The sequence below is a fragment of the Suncus etruscus genome, chromosome 4, assembly GCF_024139225.1.
Source record: "Suncus etruscus isolate mSunEtr1 chromosome 4, mSunEtr1.pri.cur, whole genome shotgun sequence".
Lineage (NCBI taxonomy): Eukaryota > Metazoa > Chordata > Mammalia > Eulipotyphla > Soricidae > Suncus > Suncus etruscus.
The window spans coordinates 111169228-111180507 of record NC_064851.1 but is presented as its reverse complement, the minus strand read 5'-3'; positions in this window follow the sequence as shown (position 1 = coordinate 111180507).

Sequence of the window (11280 nt, the reverse complement as noted above, 5' to 3'; positions counted from 1 at the left end):
TTGAAAGGGCCTCTTTGCCCCCTTTTCCCACTTTATAGCTAGTAGATGGTGGTTCTGTAACAATAATTTATTCTGTAGGATCTCAAAGAAAGTTATCTCAAACCAAAATAGATTTTTGCTTTATTTCTTATCTGGGTGTAAATACAGACCACCAGAAGAGGAAGAGAGAAAAGAGCAGTTGGCATTGAGAACTTCCAAGTGTTGCAGTATTCAAGTGTTCAAATATATAAGCATATCCTTGATGCCAGTCAATGATTATTTCCTCTGCTTCCTTTTATTCGAATGCACCAAATAATGTACCAGGTGTTTTTCTTTTTCACTTAAGGAGGAAAAAATAAAGATCATCTCTGAAATTATATGATGCTTAAATGATTTAAATTCTGATTAGTAAATTTAGCTTGAAATCTAATGGTTATCATCACCTTATAGTTCAATAATATTTCATTTCCCACACCTGCTTTCTAGAGCCATTTCAATCATGAATATCAGTTGGAGAGAAAAGCCATAAACATTATGTGTGCAGCAAAGGTCTTAGTAGTTATAAGCCAAGTTGGAAAGGAGAAATACTGTTACTACAGGGCTGAATCCAGTGGGAAGCCTGGAATTTTGCCCTGGTAATACCAAGCTCTGCAACTTTATTCTCTTTGTGGTTTTTAAAAAAAACTTGATCTTTCTAATATTACATGCTGAAAGCCAACCCAATACTCTATTTCAGGAGTGCTTTGTAGCCACAATTATGGAAAATTCTTGTGGTAGATGTCATGTTTCTTGATGAAGGAGCAAAGTGCAGAATAAATTGGGATGATTTGCATGAACTTTGAATATTCACGACAATGATTCCTGAAAAGAATTTTCTATATGTTTGGGGGGAACAGAAGCAACATTTCTAGTAGCTGGAAGGGCAAAAGGGGATTAAAAGTACAATTTGGGGCCTGGCCAAAATGCCTGGCACAAACTGGGAAAGTCAGTGGAGAATTTGGTTAGCTCCATAGTGATAGAACAGGGGCAGGTGCTGTTCTGTGTGAGGTGATATTAGAATTATAAGAAGGCTGTGCTGGTCAAAACCCCTCAACTTTTATGGTCCTTCATGTTATAGTCATTAGTCTTATCAAAAGAAGTTGTTTTCGAGGCATACTCATCATGATAACTTTAGCAATCATAGTTTCATCAGATCAAATAGCAGCAATAAATATCCTGAGAGAATGGCCCTCACAGAAGACCATTTCAGTTGAGAAAAATCAAGATTGGCACAGGATGAAAATGAAGGTGAAAATATATGTTGGAGCCACCTATGGGGTCCCCTAGAAAGCCAGGTGGAAGACAGTGGGAAGAACTGAGATCCCACTTAGCTCTAAGTCCATTGAAGCAACGAGCTGTTTAAAATGCTCTTTCATGCAAGTGCTTCTGTCTTCACAGTTCTTCTGCAAAGTGACTCATGTCTTGCTTTCCTGGATTTTCCTTAAAACATCATTTTAGTATTTTAGCTCTCAACTTTAGGAGCTGAGAAGCTTCTTTTTCTTAGACTTCTTAGCCTTCTTCCTTCCCACCTTAATTCTTACTTGAACCTTGAACAGGAAGATAATTTGACTTCCTGCTTTTTGTTTGCTTTTGTCACTGCTTTTTCTGCTTCTCTACTCAGACCTGATCTCTACTCAATAATAAGCTCTTAGCCAAGTCTCCTTCACAGAGACAGAAGGCAGAGATAAAGGATTTGCAAGTGGATTCTTTCTAATTCCTTTTCTTCACTTTCAGAGGATACCTGAAAGGAAGAGAGACACTTAAAATGCTGAGAAAAAAAAATGTCCTCCATAGTCCTTCCCAAATGCAGAGACTAAGCAAGTGGAGTTACAAATTATTTACCATCTTTTTTGGTACTTTTGATTCTTTTATACATATTTTTTGTTCTTTTATACAGTTCAGATAAATTGACATAAATTGACATAATCACAGGTTCTTGGTTAGAGAAGTGCTATCTCTGTTTAAGTTTCTGTCTGTTGTGACCTTAGTTCCTAATCAGGAAGATTGAGAAGACCTATTAAAGGAAGGAAAACATACTCTCCCTAGAATTCAATTCAGAGTTGAAAGATGAGTGATGAATGGGTGCCAGAAAGTATATGGATAGTGATTTCCCAGAATTCTGTACTTCATGGCTTTTATTTTCTAATTGTGATTAAAGCAATTTGGTCAACATTAGTTGTTCAACACTTTGTGCTCACCTTCTTTCCTTTTACTTCCTAGTTGCAACCTTTGGATGTGGAATCCTTACTTCATTCTGATTGCCCAGTTATGCCAAGAAAATCTGAAAAAGTAGCAGTTACATTATGCTATTATTATTTCCATCATGGGGATCAGGGAAGGCCTCGGGGTTGGGGTGGGGGCCTTGCAAACTAGTAGAATGCCCAAAGGTGCCTTTGACTTTGGTCATATCGTCCTAACCCTGTCTTATGGCACTTAATTGTCATAAAATATTTTTTTATCTGGGAATCCCCCAACTGTTAGAATCTGGAAGTTGGAGATGCTTCCCATCTCTTGTGGCTTGGACAGACTGCCAATTAATCTTGCTTGACCTATTCTTATGTGTAGCCCAGATTAAATCCGCCATAGAAATAGATCCAGTTTCCATGAGTTTGGCATGATGACATCCTCACAGCCCTAGTGGTTATATAGTTGCTTACATTTAGAAAGACTTCCAGGTGTATGGCTCATGTCATCAGGCTCAATGTTCTCTCCATCATTCTTGTTTCCAACACTATTAGGTATCCAAAGAATGAGAGAGAAACTTGTAAACAAACCTTCTATGGGATTCAGGGATCTGTGTGTGAAGTCTTGTGAATGGGAGCAAACCAGAAATAGTTTTCCTTTAACCTCTCTCATCTTCCCCCAAACAGAGTTTGGAGTACATACAATTGCCCACAAAGCTACCCAGCCTTTTGGTCTTCCTATATCTTTTCTAGTTTAGTCTAAATAAGGTTCTTGCTCCTCCTGAGATAATTCCCAGTTTAAAAGTGAGTTTCCAGTTCCCCACCAATTCCATTCTCAGTAATGAACACCATATTTCACAAACAAGCCGGCTTCTTCAACATGGTGAATGCACCATTGTAACTGTATTTGGTTGCATTTGAAGGCACTTCTTGAACTCTGGGGAATGAATGCTTTCTTTAGAAATCAGGAGGAGGGGAGGGAATGAAGCAAAAAAAAAAAAAAAAGAAAAAGAATAAGAAATCAGGAGGAGACACATCTTTACTTTGAGGTAGATTAAGGAAATGTAAAATTAGAATGTTACTTTTATTGACCTTCCAAGTGTAGTACCCTTTACCTTACAATTGCAAGATTTTGCTTTTGATTCAACTCAGGTAATTTTGAGGTAAGGTTTTTAGTAGTTAGAATCTCTTGAATAATGTTTATGGTGATGGAAACTTGTTTTTTAATATAGACAAATTTCTCAAATACAGAAATGAATGAAGTGAAATTTCTATGTTGATGATACCATTTCAGTTTTAAAAATAAAGAAACAGACTGGAGAGATTGTATAGTGGGGAAGATCTTTGTCTTGCATATGGCTGACCTAGGTTTGATCCTCTGATTCATTTCAGGATTGTTCCCTGAGTGCAGTCATGAGTCAGTCCTGAGCACAGCCAGATGTACCCTAAAACCAAAAATTAGGTAAATTAAATATATTTTAAAATAAAGGGGGAATGAAATTTTTTATCCAGTATTTTACACTAAAATTAAAAATAAAACAAAATCCAAGCTCTAATATTCTAGCTTAACAAAATGTTTCCTTTTAAGGATTGAATCTAGTTTGGTATTTCTTCTCATTCATGTTCTATGTATTGCAGCTTTATTTATGTTCTACTTTGCATGGAATTACGTGCCTAAATAATCCAACCACGAGTTCAGTCTCGCAAGCTTCCTGGAATCTAAGGACACTTCAAATAGTTTATATTATATTAAGACAATTAAATTGTGCGTGTGCTTTGCAGGAACACTGAGAGCGAAATAGTTCCCATAATAACAAAAACATTTACAATGTTCTTAGAAATGTTGAATTATCTTGGGGTGTACAAATTAGAATCTAAATTCAAGCCCAGGCCCTACCTTACATTTTTGGTGGATCCTAGAACATGGGTTCAATTAAAATTGTGGGCAGCCAAAAACAAAACACAACTACATATTCCAAAATATACAAGCACAGCCTTCTCTATAGAGCCTAGGAATCATTCTGCTTCTTGGTCCCAGTTGTGAATTTGTTTTCACTTTTATTTTTCCAAGTTCACACTTAAGGCATATTTTAATGCTTGTGTGGGTACCACCTACTTCCTGTTATTGTGTTTCTTATTATAGGCTACTCTCCTTAGAATTCTTATCTTTTCCTCATCTCCTAGTCCTGGTTGAGTGAATTGGCCAGAGGCAGAAAGGGAACCTTACTACAATCTATTCAAATCCAAGACCAGGGGCTGTGCTCTGGCCACTTGACTTGTGGTTTCATTGTTATTGAAACTGCAAGTTAGAATGGAACTTTTTCTCCTTTCAAAGAATGTCTTGTTTTTGAATCCAAATCTAAGATTTTAAAATTTTAAATCTAAGATCAAACCTGAACATATCAACTGATCTCTTTTTACATTATTATTGGCTAAAACCAGAAACAAGTTGTGTTGGAAAATATTATGAGGACACCTCTTCTTCTAAGATTTCTAGCCCAAAATTGTCAACCCCCGAGGTTTGGATCATTCAGATAAGCCTTAGCAAAACACTCGGTGTTTTTAGATTATCTGCTTTACCAAATCCCAATGCTGAGCTGCTGGAGATTTCATATCTGGAATGAACTGTTTAGGAGGGGAATGACCTAGATGAGTAGCCAAATCAGTAACTTTCTATGAGGGAAATATAAAACTCCATGGTTTTACTTGTGATCTGCTTGAGGAAAAGTCAAGATTATGTATAGGCATATATATTTTAGAGGATGCTTCTCCTGAGAACAAAGTTGATGATAGCAAAACAAACAGCAAATAAAAAGTATCATATTTTTAATTACACTAATTTCAAGATGGATTATTGTTTAAGACTTATTTGATATTTTACTTGTGAAAACTTACTGTGGTATTATGCTTGAGGCAAGGGGAATAGAAAAAAAATCTCATCTTGTAAACAAGGCTAGGAATAAATTCAATGAATACTTCCTGGGAAGTTATTCTGAGTTGAGTATTAGGAAAGACATTGACAAGAGCCACTAATGAAAGACATTATCCTCAGTCTCAAATAATTTTGACTAATCAGTGATTGACAAACAAGCACATATCATTGATATAATTGTGTTTTGTACATTAGCAGTTAAATCATGTATAGGATTCTAGAAACAAATAATTGGCATAGGAATGCTGCAGGTGATGCCTCAGTGGTCAGCAATGTGGCTCTTTACACTTTTTTTTTTAATTTAATTTTTATTTTGATCATAGTGGTTTACATATTGTTGACAATAATATTTTAGGTACATATTTAACATAAAATCAGGGGGGATTTCCATCACCAATTTGTCCTCCCTACACCTCCGTTTTTGTCCTGCCTCCCATATGCTCTTCCCTCACCCCTAGGGCTGCCAGAATATGTTGTTTCTTCTGTATCTAGCCTAATACTTAGTAGTCTTGCACCTGTTTGGTCCTGGTGCCTCCCTTATTTCCCCCTCTAACTGGGGGGCAGGAATAGCTAGTTCAATTTACGTGGTTTTGTTTGAAGAAGGGAATAGAAGTAAACTGGGGTAAAGGTCTAATATGCAGAAAATAAGCAGAATTCTTCTAGAGGGTCTCCTCCTCAGAGAGACGAAGGAGAAAAAGGTGAAACACTCCACCAGTACAAAAAGAAGTGTAAAGTATCCAGTGAGGACTCCAACAATAACGCTAAGCACCACCAAAAACACACCACGGTCTTGAGATAAGAAACATGGCAGAGCATATAATGAAAGAAAAGAAAAGAAACGAAACGAAACAAAAAGAAAAAAACTGTAAATGGGGGCAACTGCTTCAATAACCACACCAAGACAAAGAAATCAACCAAAAATAGATAGGTAAATATAATAATAATGATAATAAATAAAGATAAAAAATAATATATATAAAAAGATAAATAATATTTTGTGTTTTGTTTCTTTCTCTCCTGTCTTGGCACAGTAAATATTGGAGTCATTCGAAAAGGAATTCACTTGGCCTAAGAGATATGGGGTTTCTTCACCCTTGGAGTATATTGTCACGAGATCAACTATAGCCTCTGTTCAGGATCCTTAACTCTCCTGGTGGTGTTTTTGTGTTGTTTAGAAGACTTCTGTTCCATCCTAGGTGATACAATCAGACCTCTGTATCTATCGATCTCAGTATCTGCATAGTTCCAGGGATGGGACTTATGATGAAGTCAGTCTTTGTGGTTCTAGAAGTTTCATTCCCTCATTGTCATTTTAATCCATCTTCTGTGGTTTACACTTTTAATTTGGCTCTTCTGTGTGCCGGTCGGCCGCTCCAGGAGTCAGGACTCTGCTCCTATCCTCTGTCAGGGCACACCCTGTGTGGCTCTCAAAATAAATTTCAATCGTGGTTTTGTCGAGATTTGGCTCAGTTGAAAAAAAAAAAAAGGTTGCCCACCACTGCCTTAGATGAACTACAGAGTGATTGCAAATGCACATCAAATCCTACATGAAGAATATAAATTTCCTCAGAAGAGGGTCCTATGCCAAGTGATAAGTTAAAAAACTAAATGCCGCTATTTTACATATCTTTTCACTACATTTACATTACATTTTCCATAAGTTACACTGAAAACTATCAATTTTTCAGACCTTACTCTTTCATGTACAAAATTTGAAAAATTATAAGTTTTTAATGTATTAATGCATGTATGCACTTGAAACCATTCCCATAATCTAGTAGTTTATAGATCAACTACTTTCAGTTAGTGCATAGTATATACTATTTCTGCATTCTCACTGATATCATATAACCACATGTCAGAATGGCCAATCCCTGTGTTAATTTATTCACAAGTATTTAATAACCAAGTACTTATGAGGTATTATTAAGTACTTATAAGGCATTGAGGTTACAAACATGAAAAGGACATGTTTCTGCTCACATTAAATTTAAAATTTGAGAGAAGAAATCTAGGACCAGGAAACAATCATGTAACAAATATGATACGAATTCTGCGATCAATAGGCATTGAAAGAGATGACAGTGCTTATGAGTATGAACTGGCATTTCTACAGCAGTGCTCCTGAAGTTCTTCCGGAAGAATGGCCATTTGAGTATGAAATTGGGGCCTTACCTGTTAAATTAAGAAGGGAAAACAGATGATATGTCTCAGAATATAGAAGATCACTGAATTTGGAATAAGAGCAAAACAGAGTGCAAAGGAGACTGAAGAAATAGACTGAGACACTTCAATGTACAATAAAGTAAGGAATGACAAGAAATTAAAAATTTCTTAATGTATTATGAACAGGCTCTTGAGCATAAGATCCAATCAGGCAATCTTTCAAAAACATCTCCTTTATTTCACCTTGGCACCAACCACTAATTATAACTCACCCAAACTGATGATGGCCCCTTCCACTCTTCCCTTCTCCTTCAAAGGGAAAAGTCATCCTATCATATATAATCATGAAAGAAAATCTCCTAAATATTTTTCAAATGTGATCTATATTTTTAAATAGATAAAATTATTTGATTGTGTTTTGTTTATTTCTTTTAAATATCATAGTCCTTTACTCCAGGATTATATATATAACATGTGTTATATATAAATATAATAAATAAATATATTTATTATATTTATATGTTATATATAAATATATTATATATAACATGTTTTATATATATAAACATGTTATATTTTAGACAAAGAATAAGACTCCATTGCCCAAATGAGAGAGAAGAACTATGCCTAGCTTTCAAGAAGCTCATGACCAAAGGCCTAATGAGAATACTGAACACATATAAGGTCATGATGTGGTGAATGGAATTACCGTATTTGCCAGCATATAAGACGACTGAGCGTATAAGACGACCCCCTAATTTTGCAGTTAAAACATAGGTTTAGGCCTATATTCACTGTATCAGACAGAACGTTCCTGTGCTGCAACTGTATGTACCACAGTGAGCCAATACAACAAGCAAAGGTTGTTTACATACATACATGCATACATACATACATACATACATACATACATACATACATACATACATACATACATAAGGTTCAAAGGTTATACTGTAATAGACTTCCTCTCTGACTCTGGCCAATCTGAGCAGGCTTTTTACAGCGTAGATTGAGGTCCAGAACATTGTCTAATTTGCATGCATAAAAAGCCTGCTTGGATTGGCTAAGTTAGAGAAGTGCAGGATCGAGTTGGAAAATTCATTTTGTGGCAATATTCAGACAATTTTTGTTTAGCGGCATATTGAAACATATTTCGGGATATACTCAGATGATCCCGATTTCCAGTTGACTTTTTTTTTGTTTCAAAAGTCATCTTATACACCGGAAAATATGGTAGTACAAAATAAGAGTAATGAGGGAAACTAAAGGAGAAACCATTACCCAAGAGCGTTGGCTTCTTCTAAAAGAAGTAGATGGGGTTCGTGAATATTTAGATTAAGAGAACTGTATGATAGGAAAAATAAATGAAAAGGGTTTATTCTTAAGGTAGAGAGGGCTGGCAATCCTGAGAAAGAATTCAGTGGTCTGAGAACAGACATTTCCTGACAAGGAAATAGTTCACTGAGTCTTGAGAGGGATTCAAGCTTCTTGAGTTAAATCAAATTCCTTCATCACTTTAATCTTCTCTTGATGTGCCTCTGCTTAGGTTCCATAGTTCTAGAACAGACTATTGTTTTTATTGTAGATTTCAATAACTTTTGACAATATGCTGATTCTGAACAGGCATATAAATAGTTGTTATTTATAATTTATAATAGAAATAATTAGTAAATGAATTGTAGACTTCGCTAACCATTATAATAAAAACTTCCACATTAAGGTTGCACTGATGGAGGGGGTATTCTTTATATGACTGAACCACAAGTACAAACATGTTTGTAATCATGGTGCTAGCAATTCCATACCTAGGCATACATCCCAAAGATAATCATAAAGGACATATATTCACCTATGTTCATGGCAGCATTAATTTACAATATCCAAGATCTAGAAACATCGCAAATGCCTTAAATAGATGAATGGATAAATAAATTGTGGTATTTCTATGGAATGACTACTATTTGGCAGTGTGAAAAGATGATATTTTGCAGCTTCCTGTAACTTGGATAGAATTGGAGGAAGTCATAATCAGTGAAGTGGGTCAGAAATTAAAATCCAAACAAACACCAATTTATCTTACTCATATCTGAAGTATAAAGAAACAAAGAAAGGGATTAGACAATCCCCAAAGCAAATAAACTACAAGACACGATCAGTCAAACTGTAAACTGAAGAGACTAAAGGGTGAAGGAAGAGGAGGAAAGTGGGACAGTGTGGAAGAAGGATCTTGGAATACAGGTGATAATATTGATATAGTAAATCTGCAACCATAAAATGATTCAGTATTATTGCTAACTCTGATACCTCACTATAGAAACATATTGATTCTGAATGCCTCTCAATTTGTATAATGGTGTTACTAATCTAGAGGAGGCCATGAGAACTGAACACAAATCCCACTGGATAGATTCATAATTAATTAACTCATATGGATGGATAGGCTATGTCTCATACATAAATGAAAATATAGAAGGTGGATAAACAATTGTTAGTGTAGCTACTCCTCAGTGTTTTTAAAAAAATAGTAGTTTGTCAAATAACTTTAAAAAAAGAACAGATATTCCATCTTAATATAATACTTAAACAACCCTTTCATTTGTCTGTTTTTTGTTATCTCTTTGTATTGTATTACAACTCTTGTCCCCATTTCATCTAGCCCCCCTCAAACAAAATCTATACATTGACTCCTTTGTAATACCATTTGCCTCCTAAACTTAAGTCTTTTCTCAGGTTTACAAAGTCTTATTCACCGTATTTATAAACTCCTTTACTTCCTTCATTATCCTTAACAGATAGTGTTTTATGATTTATGATGGTAAAAGAAACTGTGATTTCTCTCAGAATATAGCTTCTTTAAATTGGACATTTCATCAATCAATTCAGATAAGCCTTTCCTTTTCTGAAAAATTAGATTGAGATATATTTACAATTTTTCTTTGTTCTCCATTATCTTACTACTTTTGATGATTAAAGTGAATAATGTCCCCTGACATACTCTTCCTATTCTCATTCTTTTTTCCATCATATGTGGGAGGAAATAAAAAGTAGAATAAAGTCACCTTGAGCCCCAATTTATTGAACAAATACCTATGGAGTGATTGTTATGCTCAGGCACTGTATAAAGCTTTGTAAGTGAGGGGCTAGTATTGGATTTTCTGAAAAGATGAACTAGATAAGGAAAAAAGTTTAAAGTATTGGAACTATTCAAAGATTTTTATTAGATTTAGTTAATTTTTACATATTTTCTTAGAAATCAAGAGGAGGTAGTTGCCTTTTACATATAGATTCAAATGAAGACATCAGAATCCTTAAGAACATATAACAAACAAGTACTTTCATATTTATAAGCATAATAATCCACTATTTTTCTTTATCCTAATTAGCACAAAAATGTTTTAATAGGGGTATTCCCAGAAGTTTTTGGGTGACTGAAACTCCTCCTAGAAGAACTTGTGTTAACAGGGATCATGGGGTTGACTAGGACCATGACTAGTGGTATTGAAAATCCAAATGGTACTGGGGATAGAACTTATGGCATTGTTCAAGATTGACATGAACTCTTCCACTCTTCCACAGGCTGCCTTCCTGGCCTGGGCACAAAGATGTTTAAGGCTCTTACATTTTGTTTTAGATCTTGAGTGAAACCAGTGTTTTAAGTACATTTCTCCTTGTTGAGCTCTCCTGTCATTTGAAATAGATGATCCTTGTTCAACTTTTGACTGCAAATTTTAGTAAATAACTGTGACAGTGGCTATCCAAACCATCTAGTCTTTGCAATTTCACTCTCAGAAGATGGACCTATATAAGAGGAGAAAATTAAAAATTCTGTCAACATTTAGGAGCAAATCATGTTTAGCATACTGTAACCCCACCCCCATTCCTCCTACATAATCTTACCTACTGATAGACCTCCCATTTCTGGGAGGGGTCTTTGGTAGATAACAAAAGGCTTTGGCCAGAAGGGAAAAGGGGATTTGC